General features: G+C 52.6%; 1 protein-coding gene across 4 annotated transcripts in view; it reads right to left on the bottom strand.

Annotated features, from left to right (window-relative positions):
- The window catches only part of SLC39A11 (solute carrier family 39 member 11), a 281978-nt gene that overhangs the window by 17378 nt on the left and 250692 nt on the right, over positions 1-13908 (bottom strand). The gene's annotated exons all lie outside the window — the stretch shown is intronic.

Genomic DNA, 13908 nt, shown 5'->3' with positions numbered 1-13908 from the left:
CCTAGTGTAGGCACGGCAGGTGTGTCAAGCTGGTTTTGAACTTCTTCCTAACTCCTAAGAAACTCACTGGCTTCCCCAAAGTTTTACACAATGCTTTTTTTGTTTCTTTGTTTTTTGGCTATGTCCTGTGGCTCGCAGGATCTCAGTTCCCCAGCCACGGGCGGAACCCGGGTCACAGCAGTGAAAGTGCCGAGTCTAACCACTGGACCAGCAGGGAACTCTCTATGCAGTGTCTTTTTAAAGCCAAGGGTCCCCATTACTATGTCTGGGGAAACCTCCATGTCCAGACCATTACCCGTAACTTGGCCACAAGGCGATTTCCACCCTGAGGAAGCTGTTTATTCAGTGGAGTCTCAGCTATCTCCTTATCAGCCCTCTTATTCATATAACTGCTTGACTTATGAGTCATCTCCAGCACATGGTAAAAGTTCAAATCCGAACAAGGTAAGACCTATAGCGTTACCTTGAGGCACTTATTTCTTTAAGACAAGAGCAGAAAGTTGGCGACACAAGACAGAATGAACACGGTCCACTGGCACCCAGTCACTCCGGGGGGACCAGCCTCTGAGAGGAGACCTCTTGCCTGGAGTCTTTACAAGGGTTGTTTCCTTTCCTGCTCTGGAGCCCAGGACGGTGCAGGCACCAGACCCTCAGACGGAACCATGCCACGTGGCCAACTATCTTCTCGAGAAGGCGCTGCTTCCCGCAAAACCTTAGGGGCAGGGGCTCCCTCCTCCTTGCCACGCTCCCCCCAGCAACTGTGGTTGGCAGAAGACCCATCGGCTCTTTCCAGGTAGCTAGCTCTCCGTAGGTCCTGGGTGGGAGGACAGAGGGACAGGCGGCTGGATGGATCGAGCAGACACTCCTGAGACTTCCCTGGTGGTCCAGTGGTGAGGAATCCGCCTGCCAATGTGGGGGACTCGGGTTCGATCCCTGGTCCAGGAACTAACGCCCCACATGCCAAGGGGCAACTGAGCCTGTGATATGCAACTGAGGAGCCTGCATGCTGCAGCTCCTGAAGCCTGCCTGCACTCGAGCCTGGGCTCTGCAGCAGAAGTCACAGCAACGAGAAGCCCGTACACCGCGACGAGAGGGCAGCCCCCTGCTCACCACAACTGGAGAAGGCCCGAGCGCAGCAGCGAAGACCCAGTGCAGCCAGAAACAAGTAAATAACAATAATAAGAAAGAGGACAAACACTGCGAAGGAAGAGAGGCGAGAGCTATCGACCCAGTGCAGCCAGGAATAAGTGAATAACACTAACGAAGAGGACAGACACTCTGACAGAAGAGAGGCGAAAGCTATCCAGTGCCGTGATAGCTCTGGGTTTGCTCCTGCATTTCCTCGAGGCTGATGCGATGTGACGTGATGTGGAGGGCAGAACTGGGTCAGCAGAGGATGTCACACTGCGCGCTTGGCCTATAAAAGCTTCTACCGAGAAGCAAAGGGGTGACCCAGTAGAAAACCTCATTTACAAACACGGAGCCAGGAAACCAAAGCACGGTCATCAGGGAGCCCATAGTTTCAGTGACACCAATTGCTTCCATCTTCCTGGGGAGGACCGAGCCCCAGGTTCCCTCTCTGAGGTCTGGCAGCTTGGGGGCCCTTCCCCAGGCTCAAGGCAAGGGAATTGTCTTGCCTTTTCAACCCTACACACCAGACCGCAGCTGGCAGAGGGGCCTTTTAAGTCCCGGGGTCGTGCTGTCCAAGAGCTTAAGACAGTTTCCCAATCAAGCTTTCAAGGGTAAATATTTGCCGTGACTCACAAGAAAGGTTTCTCTGCTCTCGCCTTGGCCCCTGAGGAGCCATGGGGTTAATTTCTGTTAACGGCTTGGGATTATCCACAGGCTACAATAGAAACTGGATTCGCCAGGCTCCCTGGATGGCTCATGAGTCAGAGGCTGGTCTCCTGGACTCCCTCGGTCTGGGGAAGCCTCTGGGGTCCCTGCAGCTGAGGTCACCAGGACGTTCACGGCACCACTTCCTGGAGCAATTGATGACGCAGGCGTCTGGCTCATGGGCCGGACGGACAATTTACGAGCGAAGTAACACATCATAAGAGGGGGGCAAGAAACGCTAAGAAGCCAGCCAGCCAGGACAGAGGACCATTCTCTCCAACCAGGGAGGCCGATGCAGCCGCGTGCTGGGTTGGGGCAAAGCGGCACAGCCCGTCCTGACAACAGTGGCCGAGGATGACTCGGGCTGCTCCTCCACACCCTCGAGGCTGCCGTCAGCCTGGGCTTCTGCAGGCTGCATCCCCTGTGGCTTGGCTTTTTCAGCACATGGGTGGTCCCAGGCCACTGAGGGTTCTGGGGATACATCAGGCTCACGCGTGACAGCCACGTCACCCTGTGGCCTCTGACTCCAACTGACCCAACTGAGGATGGGCCCAGTGCTGAGCGGGCAAAGGACCTTTCATGAATCTTCGCTGAGCAGATGATTCATTTTTTAATAGTTTAGTTAGCCACTGAGTTCTTTTTGGCTGTGCTGGGTTTTCACTGCTGTGCGGGCTTTTCTCTAGTTGCAGTGTGCCTGAGGTGGAATCAGGCTGTGGAAAGCTGGGGGTCACTGAAGCCACCAGAAGCTGGAGGGAAGCCGGAAGGATGCTCCCCGGGAGGGCTCAGAGGGAGGGCGGCCTTGCCAGCACCTTGTCCCCAACTTCCGGCCTCCAGAATGGTGAGGGGATCCACCTTGGTTGCCTTAAGCCCCCCGGTTTGTGATAATTAGTTAGGGCAGCCTCGGGAACTAATCCAGGGGTAGGGGGACATCCGTAACACCTGGATGCCAGGTGGGGTGAAGGAGACCCAGGTGTGGGGCAGAGCGCCTGCCAGGAGACAGATAATCATTAAGTGAAGAGAAAAGCATATATAATTATCGCTTGCGAAGGGCTCAGCAGGAAGCAGGTTGCTGGCGGGATCAAGAGGAAATGGGGGCAGGCGGGGGGGGGGGGGGGTAGGGGGGGGCGGCGGCTGGGAGGCTGCAGCTGAGGGCCCAGTGTGGGAAGGAGCCTGTGAGCTGAGGTCTGCACTGCGGTCCTCACCCCATCCTGACTCACCTCTGCCCCGAGTTGCTTCTCCCTTCAACCTTCCCCCATCCTCCCCCTCCACCGAGGACGGGTAATCCTTCTAAAGCACAATCCCAGTCGCCATCTCAGCGGTGCCTGCCAGGACAGCTGCGGGGTGCAAGGTGGCAGATATGAGTTCTCCACCCACAGACCACAGACCAGGGGCTGGGGGGTTAAGTGACACTTGCACGTTTAAACTGAGTCCAGACTCCAAACCCTATTTCTCTTTCCCTTAGAGGGCTGTGTGGACACCTGCTCACCATGCTCACTTTATTCCAAAACCTGCAGGGCTGGTCCACCACCGAACAAAGAAAAGCGTTCTCCGGGGGAAGGATGAATTAGGAGGCTGGGATTAACACACACACACTGCTATGTATAAAACAGATAACCAGCAAGGGTCCACTGCATAGTACAGGGAACTACAGTCAATATTTTGTAATAACCTATAAGGGAAAAGAATATATGTCTATACACACCCATATATATAAACGAACACAATATTGTTAAATCAACTATACTACAATAAAGAAAAACACCAAACCCTTCTGCTCGTCAATGGAACACTCAGTGCCCCTAGCTCTCATTTCCGTATAAATCTCCTAATTCACTGCCAGACCCCATCAGGAGCCTTCCAACTTACCCACAGAGAAGACCTCCTCACTCTCTTTAGCGCCTTCATGAACCTATACTTATTATACATAAACATCATTATAGATAGTATGTGCGCATGCTAAGTCGTATCCGACTCTGTGACCCAGGGACTGAAGCCCGCCAGGCTCCTCTGTCCATGGGATTCTCCAGGCAAGAATACCAGAGTGGGTTGCCATACCTCCTCCAGGAATCTTCCCGACCCAGGGACTGAACCTCAGTCCCTTTCATTTCCTGCTAGCGCCCGCGGGGGAAGGCCCCCTATAGACACTTGCATTACATTATCATTGCCCACATGTTTGAGCCCTGCTGTGGGTTCTTCCTGTGCTCCATGCTTTACATATATTAACAACTCGTTACCACAACCACCCTGTGAGAAATATCTTAGCATCTGCTTTTTGCACAGGGAACTTAGGACCACGGCCTCGTGTGATGGCTGTCTGAACCCAGTGCTTTCAGCTACGCTGTGCACACAGCATTCTTGTTTCTTTTCTGCTAATAAAATCAATTTTCACATGGCCTTTCCTGGTTTTGCAAAGTACCTTTGTGTATGTCATTTGACTGCAAAAACTCCCACTCCTCGATGAAGGCATCTCTCTTCCATATCTGCTCCCCTTGAGGACCAGGATGTGGTTGGAAGCAGGGGCCAGGCAGAGGTTTTGACCCACCCATAATTTCCATCAGTTGCCCACTGCCATCAAACCATCTCAGAGAAGCCAAAAAACTCCCAAGTGTCCAGAACAATGAGCTCGCTGTACTGCAGGGTAAATCCCTGGATCAGGTCACCACGGCTGTGCTGTTCCTCTCAGAAAGACTGAGTCACAGCCGAGGACGTGTTCCCGGCGGGGACCACGCCCAGGAGAGCAGACCCCATCCCTCCATGATCCTGGGGACCCAGAAAACATTCTTCTGTCTGATCTGACCTCTACGTGGCCATCAGGATGGGCTTAGAAAAAAAGGAGAAAACGCAGAGGCTTGAGTCCTCTGCCAAGGCCCTCCTGGCCGCAACCCCGGGGCCCCGGCAATTTATTACCAGACAGGAGCCACACAAGCTCCGTTATCACAGTTACAGCCTTGTCCAGAAACAATGTTGCCTTTCAAATTGTTTTCCGCCTGGGACAGTGGATTTATAAACTGAACTGGTGACTAGGAACAGAAGCCCAGGCTGCAAAGACTAAACGCCTTGTTCTGAGTGGGCCTGGTTTAGTATTATCCTGATAAGATAAACACAGATAATGACCTGCTGGGGGGTGGGGTGCTTTTATATATACACATCTCCACGTCTGCATTTACCCGGGCACCGGCTGGCGCTGGGGGGCTGCCTCTCACATCAAAGGCAACAGAGAAAGCCACTTTTTGGATCTCTTTCCAGTAAGGAAGTTGGAAATAATTATAAGACGTTGGGTTTGTTTCTCTCTAAACAGCTCAGAAATATTCTGATTTGGTTAGTTTCCAAAAGGGTGGCCCTAAAATGGTCATGATCGCTTTCAGGGCAGCGGAGCCGAGTTGCTGTTGCTGACAAGTCTTGTTGAGGCTGGGTTGCACATGTGGGGTTAATGAAAGCAGGCTCCTATTTTCTGTGTGTATGTTTACAAATTTCTATAATAAAAGCAATATATATATATATATATATATATATATATATATGTATATATGAGGTAATTTTGGCTGAAAAACTGCTGAAGTTGGGTGACAGGCATATAGAGATGTATTACTGAAGTATTCTTCCCCTCGTATGTCTAAAATGTTCCATGGTAAAAAGCAAGAAAAAAAAAAAGGGACTCTGGCTGAAAAGTATAAAAGTATTAGTGGCTCAGCCATGTCCAACCCAATGGACTGTAGCCCACGAGGCTCCTCTGTCCATGGGACTCTTCAGGCAAGAATACTGGAGTGGGTTGCCATACCCTTCTCCAGGGGATCTTCCTGACCCAGGGATTGAACCTGGGTCTCCTGCACTGCAGGCAGACTCTTTACGATCTGAGCCACCATGGAAACCCTCTTGGCTAAAAGGCAATGGCTTAAAACCCACTTAAAACATCAACAGACGTCTGGGCCACATACTCTCCTAGGAGATGAGAAATCAGTGTGGACAGGATGGGGTCCCTGCTCCCACAGGGCTGACATTATCCCCAGAGTTCAAATATCCCTCCAGTGTGAACATCTGGCTGGGCTTCTCCAGGGGTCCCTCTGGGGGTGGGTCTTTGTGGGGGTGGCAGTGTATTGAAATCATTCTAGACTTGGCTGGGGCTTGGAGAGGGGCTGGCCCTTTGGGAACCTGTCCAGTCTGTTATTCCTAGGAACCCAGAAGCAGGATGGAAGAAGAAGGGCTTTAGGAAGCCCCCACAATGTGCGCTGGGATCTCTTTATTAATGACCTTCATTAATAGCAGTGCACGTGGCTCAGTGGTCAAGAACCTGCCTACCAGTGCAGGAGACGCAGGAAACGCGGGTTCGACCCCTGGGTCGGGAAGGTCCCCTGGAGGAGGAAATGGCAACCCACTCCAGTATTCTTGCCTGGAGAATCCCACGGACAGAGGAGCCGGGGGGGCTTACAGTTCATGGGGTCACAAAAAGTTAGACACGACTCTTTAATAACAGCCGCCCCTTGTCCCTGGGAGGTATTTCCAGAGAGGGTCCAACCCACCGGTGGCCTTGGGACCCTGCTGTGACCCCTCCGGCAAACAGCTGTCTGTCCTGTTTTGAAATGTCTCTGGGGACGAGGAGACAGCGGCTGGCAGGGGCTGCCGGCGCTGTGAACGTGTCAGCTGGGGAGTAGGGGACAAAAGCCTTCTGTGTGGCTCCGGCGTGACGCCTCTGAACTGGCACAGGCGGCTGAAATCTTGGAATCACCAGCTTTTGGGCTTGCTGTGTACGTACATCCTTCAGGAGGGTGTTTTCAGTATCTGGGTTTTGATGGAGTCCCACGCCTAAAAATCGGTCCAGGGGACAACCCCCGGGGAGTCCGACGGCTCAGCCTCGGCCAGACAGAAAAGGAGCTACCGGGCTTCTGGGAGATGGGAGCTCTCGGGGGAGGGAGGTCAAGAACGTGAATACCTGTGTTTGAGGTCAGCATGTCCCTGTGCCCCTTCCAGGAGTGAGCTGCCACCACAGAGCTGAGCTCTTTGCCGGGAGATGGGCGAGGTTGGGGTCCGCTCCTCTTTTTAATGGAGAGTTCCTATTTGGCGCCCTGTGCTTGCTCTGGTGAGTTCAGTTGAAACAAGGAAACTGATTCGGATTTTCTGGATAGTTTCTCCTCAGGTGGAGAGGTGATTTTAAGCCTCAGAATCACAAAGGCATTTCCATCAAACCTTCAGGGCGTGAGTACAGTCGCTTGGGAACTGTATAGGGGATCCAAAATGCTAAGTGATACCTGGTGGCTTGGTGGTAAAGAATCCATCTGCCAAGGCAGGAGACTTGGGTTTGAGCCCTGGGTCGGGAAGATTCCCTGGAGGAGGAAACGGCAACCCACTCCAATATTCTTGCCTGGGAAATCCCACGGACAGAGGAGCCTGGCGGGCCACAGTCCACAGAGTTGCAATGAGTCAGACACGACTGAGCATGCCCACATATGCAGCATAATCTTTGAAACTAGCAGAGCACCCAGGCGTGCATTCCCATCACAGTGCAAATCGAACCCAAGGTCCTTTCAGCGGACACGCTTCCCAGGCTGCCCGACTTTTCACCAGCTCGCGCCTGTGCCTGCACGTTGCCTTCACTCTCTAAAGGGTCCCACTGTGGACAGTGAAGATGGTTTTATCCTAACAGCATCTCACCTAACCTTCTGCACTTATGACCCTGACTCTTTACCTGAAAACCTCCCAGCTCCCGCTCTGCCTCAGACACACTGTTCTCCTGTTTCCCAAACAAGTCGCCCGTTCTGCATGAATCCATGCCTGTCACACGTATCCATTTCTCAACTCTGGGAATAGTGGAATACCCACTCCAGTATTCTTGCCTGAGAAATCTCACGGACAGAGGCGCCTGGAGGGCTACAGCCCACGGGGTCACAAAGAGTCAGACACGACCGAGAGACTAAACGACAGAGACGCAGCACCAGACGTCTAGACGTGCTGCGGTGGCCGAAGAGTTTGCGTGGGGTTTTCAGCACAGTCTCCTGGAAACACTAAATGAACCTTTCGGCCAACCTGATATTTACCAGTTTCTGATGCCACCAAAATGGGGGCTGGGGGTTGCTAGGGAGGGAGGGAGGGGTCAGGATGGCACAACCCCTGCCCTCAGGTTCTCGGACCCTGGCAGAAGAGACACAGAAAATGGTCCAAAGTGAGCTGATGAGGGGGCAAGAGAGGGAGAGAGGGAGCCCCCTGCCCCCCCAACACACAGCGGAACTTGCAGCCCAAAGACCCACATGAAGCACAGCTGTTCTGACACGGCGGAGGGCCCCTTGAACGCTCCGTCGGGGTCGGAGAGGGGCGAGTTTGGAGGCTTGGGCAGCGTTGGCCCCGTCCTACAGTTCGCATCCAGGTGTTGGGCACGATTTCAGCCTGACCCACAACGCCTCCCAGGAGGGCAGAGGCCTGGAATATCGCCTGGAGGAAGGGAGGCGCAGGGGAGGCAGGCCGAGCCTCTGACGGTGGCTCCAGGGAGGTCAGAGATGCTCTCTTTCCCACCGAGGAGCGCACGCAGGGTGGTTTTCAGGGGCAGTGAAGCGGGCAGGCCTCGGGACCCGGGAGCGAGAGCTCTGCTGGAAGACGCAGGGCGATGCAGTTCACGGAACACAGACGCTCGTCAGGGGAATGGCTCACTGACTTTCCCCGATGCCCCAGTCCACGATCTTGCAAGTGATTTTCAACTCTGTTCTCCTACTGAGAACAGCAGGTCTGAGGTGAGGGGCCTACTGCTTTTTTCTTTAACCAGCACAGACACACGCTGTGTGTCAGTCGCTCGGTCCTGTCCAACTCTTCGCGACCCCCTGGACTGTAGTCCGCCAGGCTCCTCTGTCCCTAGGATTCTCCAGGCAAGAATACTGGAGTGGGTTGCCATGCCCTTCTCCAGGGGATCTTCCCGACCCAGAGATGGAAGCCAGGTCTCCCGCACTGCAGGCCGATGCTTTACCAGCTGAGGCACCAGGGAAGCCCCATAATAGGCGTATAGTAGGACTTCAAGCCACCTAGGACAGTGGTTCTCAATCGGGGTGACCTGTCCCCGTCCCAGGAGACACTGAGCGATGTCTGGAGACATCTTGGGTCATCACAACTGTGGGGAGAGGTTCCACCAGCACGCTCAGGGTAGAGGCCGATGGACAGGGCAGCCCCCTCCCCCACGACGGGGACGATCGGTCCCAAAGCTCAGAGTGCAGAGTTCTGGCAACCGCTTTAGCACAAAAGCAGGAAGGACGGCTGGAAGAGGGTGCGGATTCTCATTTCTGAGGGATTTTAAGAATGGATTCCAGCTGTCCCTGTGGGTCTGGGAGCCTGGGGTGAACAAAGACGCCCTATATGGGCCACTCGACCTCCAGAGCTCCGTCACCGCCCGGCACCAGGCGCCGGAGCCGCAGCCCCTCCCCGTCTCGTCCTTCTGCCTCTTCCTCCCACGCGGGTTGATTTCGGAGGCTTTTCCTGCAAAATGTGAGGGGGTTTCCATGAGGAGTGGATCCTTTCCAAACCAGAAGTCAGTAAAAAGTCCCGCCCGTGGGACCAGCGTTCCTGCTGCATCTGTGCTTCAGGACGGACAGAAACCACAGCATGAATGCTGCGTATCGAAGTCACATCTCTCCAGATTCAAGTCCCAACCTGCAGACACTTTACAGCCACGTCATGAGGTGCAGAGCCGATGGCCTTTTAATGACAGCCGTTCTCTAGGGGCAAGAGATAGGGGAACTTGTATAGAAGAATACAAAGGAGCAAAGAAGCACCTTTGAAGGGGCATTTTCTTTCCTGGGTGAAGGTAACACCGCAGGGGCCATAGCTAAGGGTGAGACCCTCCGGCCATCTCTGCCCGCACAGGGCTCCAAGCATGTCACCCACATTCTTCATCTTGACAGCAGGCCCATGAAGCACTCACAGGAAGATTTTCCAGTTCTGAACCACTGTTCTGATGCGCTGAAGTAGTTTTTCTAAGGCCAAACTGAGAAGTGGGCAGATCCAGTCTTCAAATCCTTCTCAGAAACCTGTAGGGCTTCCCAGGAGGCTCAGCGGTAAAGAGTCTGCCTGCCAAGCAGGAGACCCAGGTTCGATCCCTGGGTGGGGCAGCTCCCCTGGAGAAGGGAATGGCAACCCAATCCAATATTCTTGCCTGGAGAATTCCATGAATGGAGGAGCCTGGTGGGCCAAAGTGCAGGGGGTCGCAGAGACTCGGACACGACTGAGCAACTAAGCAGCCGTGGCAGCAGAAAGTGGTAACCTTCTTTTGTGCACCAAGGTGGACTCCTGGTTGTTTCTGTTGTTCTTTTAAATTTATTTTTGGCTGTGCTGGGGCTTCGGTGCTGTGCGGGAGCCTTCTCTAGTTACAGCGGGCGGGGGTCTTGGCTGTGGTGCGTGGGCTTCTCGTTGCAGGGACTTCTCTTGTCGAGGAGCACGGGCACAGATGCGTGGGCTATAGTAGCTGAGGAACACCGGCTTAGCCGCCCCTCGGCATGTGGGATCCTCCCGGACCAGGGATCCAACCCGTGCCCCCCTGCAGTGACAGATTCTTAACCACTGGACTACCAGGGAAATCCCTGGACTGAAGGTCTTTAGAGACCATGACCTTGAACGAATGTAGGAGACGTTTAGCTACCTTCCACCTCAGCATCTCTTTGGGAGAGACTCAGAAGTTTTATCTGTTAGGATGATCCCAAAGCTGTTATTTTTACCGTGAAGTACCTGCACCATGCACGCACTGTTCTCAGCAACTGACACACATAACCTTAACACAAGGAGGACCATCTTTTCATCCTCAGTTTACAGATGATGAAACCAAGGCACAGAGATGTCAGGTAACTTATTCAAGGCCACCCAGCTCGTCAGTGGCAGAGCCCAGACTTGGGCTCAGAAGGCTGGTTTCGGAGTTCATATTTATAACACTGTGCTGAGCCACCTCTCTGGAGAGTAACTCCCCAGTTCTTCAGCATTCAGACTAAAGAAGGAAAGGAAGCAACTAAAATCACAGGTCCTAAGGAACTACGAGTTTGCAAAGTGCTGGGCAGTTTACCAAGTGCTTTTCCTCAGCATGGTCTCTGATGGGTCCTGCAAGGCTCTGAATTTGACAGCTGTCTCTAGGAACCCAATGACACTGTCACCAAAAGACCCAAAGCACCCTCTGTGTGAGTGTGCTCCATCCAAGAAGGACGAAGGGAGTCACCCATGAAGGCCCCCTCACACACCTCAATCAGGAAGCTGTCTGTGGGGAGGCCCAATCCCTCACTCTCAGTCCACGGGGTTCAGCAGAGGCTGCACAACCCCCAGAGAGCAGACTGAGATCCAACTCTGGACGATGGGGGTAGTTCCATCCTTCTAGCCCCAGGAATTGGTTCAAGTGGGGAGTATGTGATATCAGTTGGTCTAGCCAGACCCCAAGGGAGCTACTGAGAAGAGATGGACAGTCTCTGTCGCACTGGAACCTGGGAGGACACACAACTGGAGCTGTCAGCAGGAAGCCGTCTTGCCACCAGGTAGACCCAGAGAATCAAGCCAACGCTGAAGACAGAGCTTGAGGGCGAGAAAAAATGAGCAGAGGCCTGATGTTACAATTTGCAGCCCTGGGTCAAACTGGTTCTGAAGTCTGGTTCCCGGAGTCTTCAGTTCTGTGAATCAGTAAATTCTCTTTTCGGCTTAAGATGATATGAATTTTGCTTCTGTTCCCTACAAATGATATAAGTGAAAACTAAACCTATCTTATTGAAACAGTTTCAAAAGGACCCTACTCTGGTTGGGAACAGAGTGAGGAAAAGCCTGCTCATTGAGACCCTACTCCCTCTCCCCACAGCTTTACCCAAAAGAAGAATGTAAACTGTAAGAGGGAGCTTCCCTGGTGGCTCAGTGGTAAAACAAAATCCACCCGCACTGCAGGAGGTGCAGGAGACACGGGTTCAACCCCTGGGTTGGGAAGATCCCTTGGAGGAGGAAATGGAAACCCAAGTATTCTTGCTTGGGAGAGCCCTGAGACAGAACAGCTCAAGGGCCATAGTCCATGGGGTCACAAAGAGTCAGACACAACTCAGTGAGTGAGCACTGCACGGCCATACACTGTAGCAAGGGAAAGAAATGAGGCTGACTTTATCAGAGCCATTTGGAAGGGAGCAATAGATTACCTGTGAAAGTCATCCGTTAATTCACAGAATTTGTTCCTGTGTGAGTTACTCATCAACTCTCCCATCCATACCCACATGGTACCCGTGACACCAGCTCCAGGGATGGACGGGACTGAGTGACTGACACCAGCTAGCCATTTGCAATTATTGACTCTGGGTGACAGGTTGGATGGATAAGGGTGCATGGGTTGGCCCATCTCCTTTACATAAAGGTCAACAGAAAGGGTTTAGCATCTTAGCAGACGGAGGGCTACCCAGTTCAGGGACAAAGGCTACACTGAAAGCATCTTCCCAGGCACATTTCACTACAGCAAGAAGCTTCTGCTTGGAGCAGCTGCTTCTTTATGAACTCTGGACTGAGGACACTCAAACAGAGTAGACATCAAGCAAGTGTCACTTCCTCCCAATGATTCTACTCTCTGTATAGTTTTCTCTAGTTTCACAGCCCCCAGGAAACCCTCGCACAGCAAGGAGACCAAACCAATCAATCCCAAAGGAAATCAACCCAGAATACTCATTGGAAGGACTGATGCTGAAACTCTGGCCGCCTGATGCGAAGAGCCGACTCACTGGAAAAGACCCTGATGCTGGGAAAGACTGAGGGCAGGAGAAGAAGGGGACAGCAGAGGATGAGACAGTTGGATGGCCTCATCGACTCAATGGGCGTGAGTTTGAGCAAACTCTGGGAGACAGTAAAGGATAGGGAAACCAGGCGTGCTTTAGTTCATGGGGTCGCAAAGTTGCACATCACTGAGCCACTGGACAGTAACAACAGAAAACCCTCAGCAATCTTCTGTCCCCAAGACGCACGGCCCCCAGCTCTGTGCTGTCCGTGACAAACAGCTGCCTGCTGACACCCTGGGTTTCAGATGAGGGGCCTCCTGGTGTTTGTTTTCCTGCTGATTGAATTACTCATGCCTCATTTGTCCACTTCCCTGAAACAATCTTTTTTGGATGCCTTTCGAAACCTGAGTCTCTGCGGTTTGTCTGGACTGGTTTTTATTTGTGGAGGAGAGTTTGCTTGTCTCGGGCGGAGAAAAATGGGGTCTGCAGGAGTCACGGCATCCGTGGCTTCCTGTCTCGTGTGCTCCGGCTGTTCTCTCCAGGAGCCAGGATTCCTCCTGGAACGTTCTCGTTCCCATCGGAAGCTCCTGATGGAACAGAGATGGGGAAATCTTGCCAAATCTGCAAAGTTCCTAAATGATTCTCAGCTCTCAGGGAACAAGAAACACATTGCAAGCTTCGCGGGCAGGGGCAGAACAAATAATTACTGAGTCTGTTGGTAAACAGACCCAGAGAAGACAACTGAATCCAGCTTGTTCACTCTTGTCTGCCAGGCAGAATTTAATACCATCCTGTTTCTGTTTTTCTCCTACCCATGACCCAAGTTACAGCTTGCTTAATTTCTGTTTACAATGTGAGGCTCATGGTGATGGAGGGAAAGAGAGGTCTGGTCAGACTTTCCCAGGAGAGTGTGCCCTGTAGACCAGAGGTTCTTAACCCAAAAAGATCCTCAGTCTGAGAAGCCAAGTCCAATTAAATCAGAATTACTGCAGAGGAGAACTTGGAAACCAGTGTGATTCCATCGTGCAGCCAAGGTTTAGAACCACGGCTCGAGAGTCACACTGCATAAGGTCACGGCCGTGAGCCATGCGTGCCTGCTGAGCGCTGGATACATGGTGCATCCAAACTGAAACAGGCTGTAGATGGAAAGTCTTCACCAGATTTCCACAAGTCAGCACACACAAAAAAAAGAGGACACAAACTATATCATTCACACTTTTGTTATGCTGATTACATGTAAAACAACGGGGTGTGTCCTGAGTGATGTGGGTGATGCTGTGGGGGTAGACCAGAAATCTGTAAGGAATCCTTCAAGGAAGAGAAAGAAGAAACATTCACATGTCTTCAAACAATTCTTAAGACATCATTGTTTCCGTTTATAAGTGAA

Source organism: Capra hircus, chromosome 19 (assembly GCF_001704415.2).
Source record: "Capra hircus breed San Clemente chromosome 19, ASM170441v1, whole genome shotgun sequence".
Lineage (NCBI taxonomy): Eukaryota > Metazoa > Chordata > Mammalia > Artiodactyla > Bovidae > Capra > Capra hircus.
This window is presented reverse-complemented; position numbering and strand designations above follow the sequence as displayed.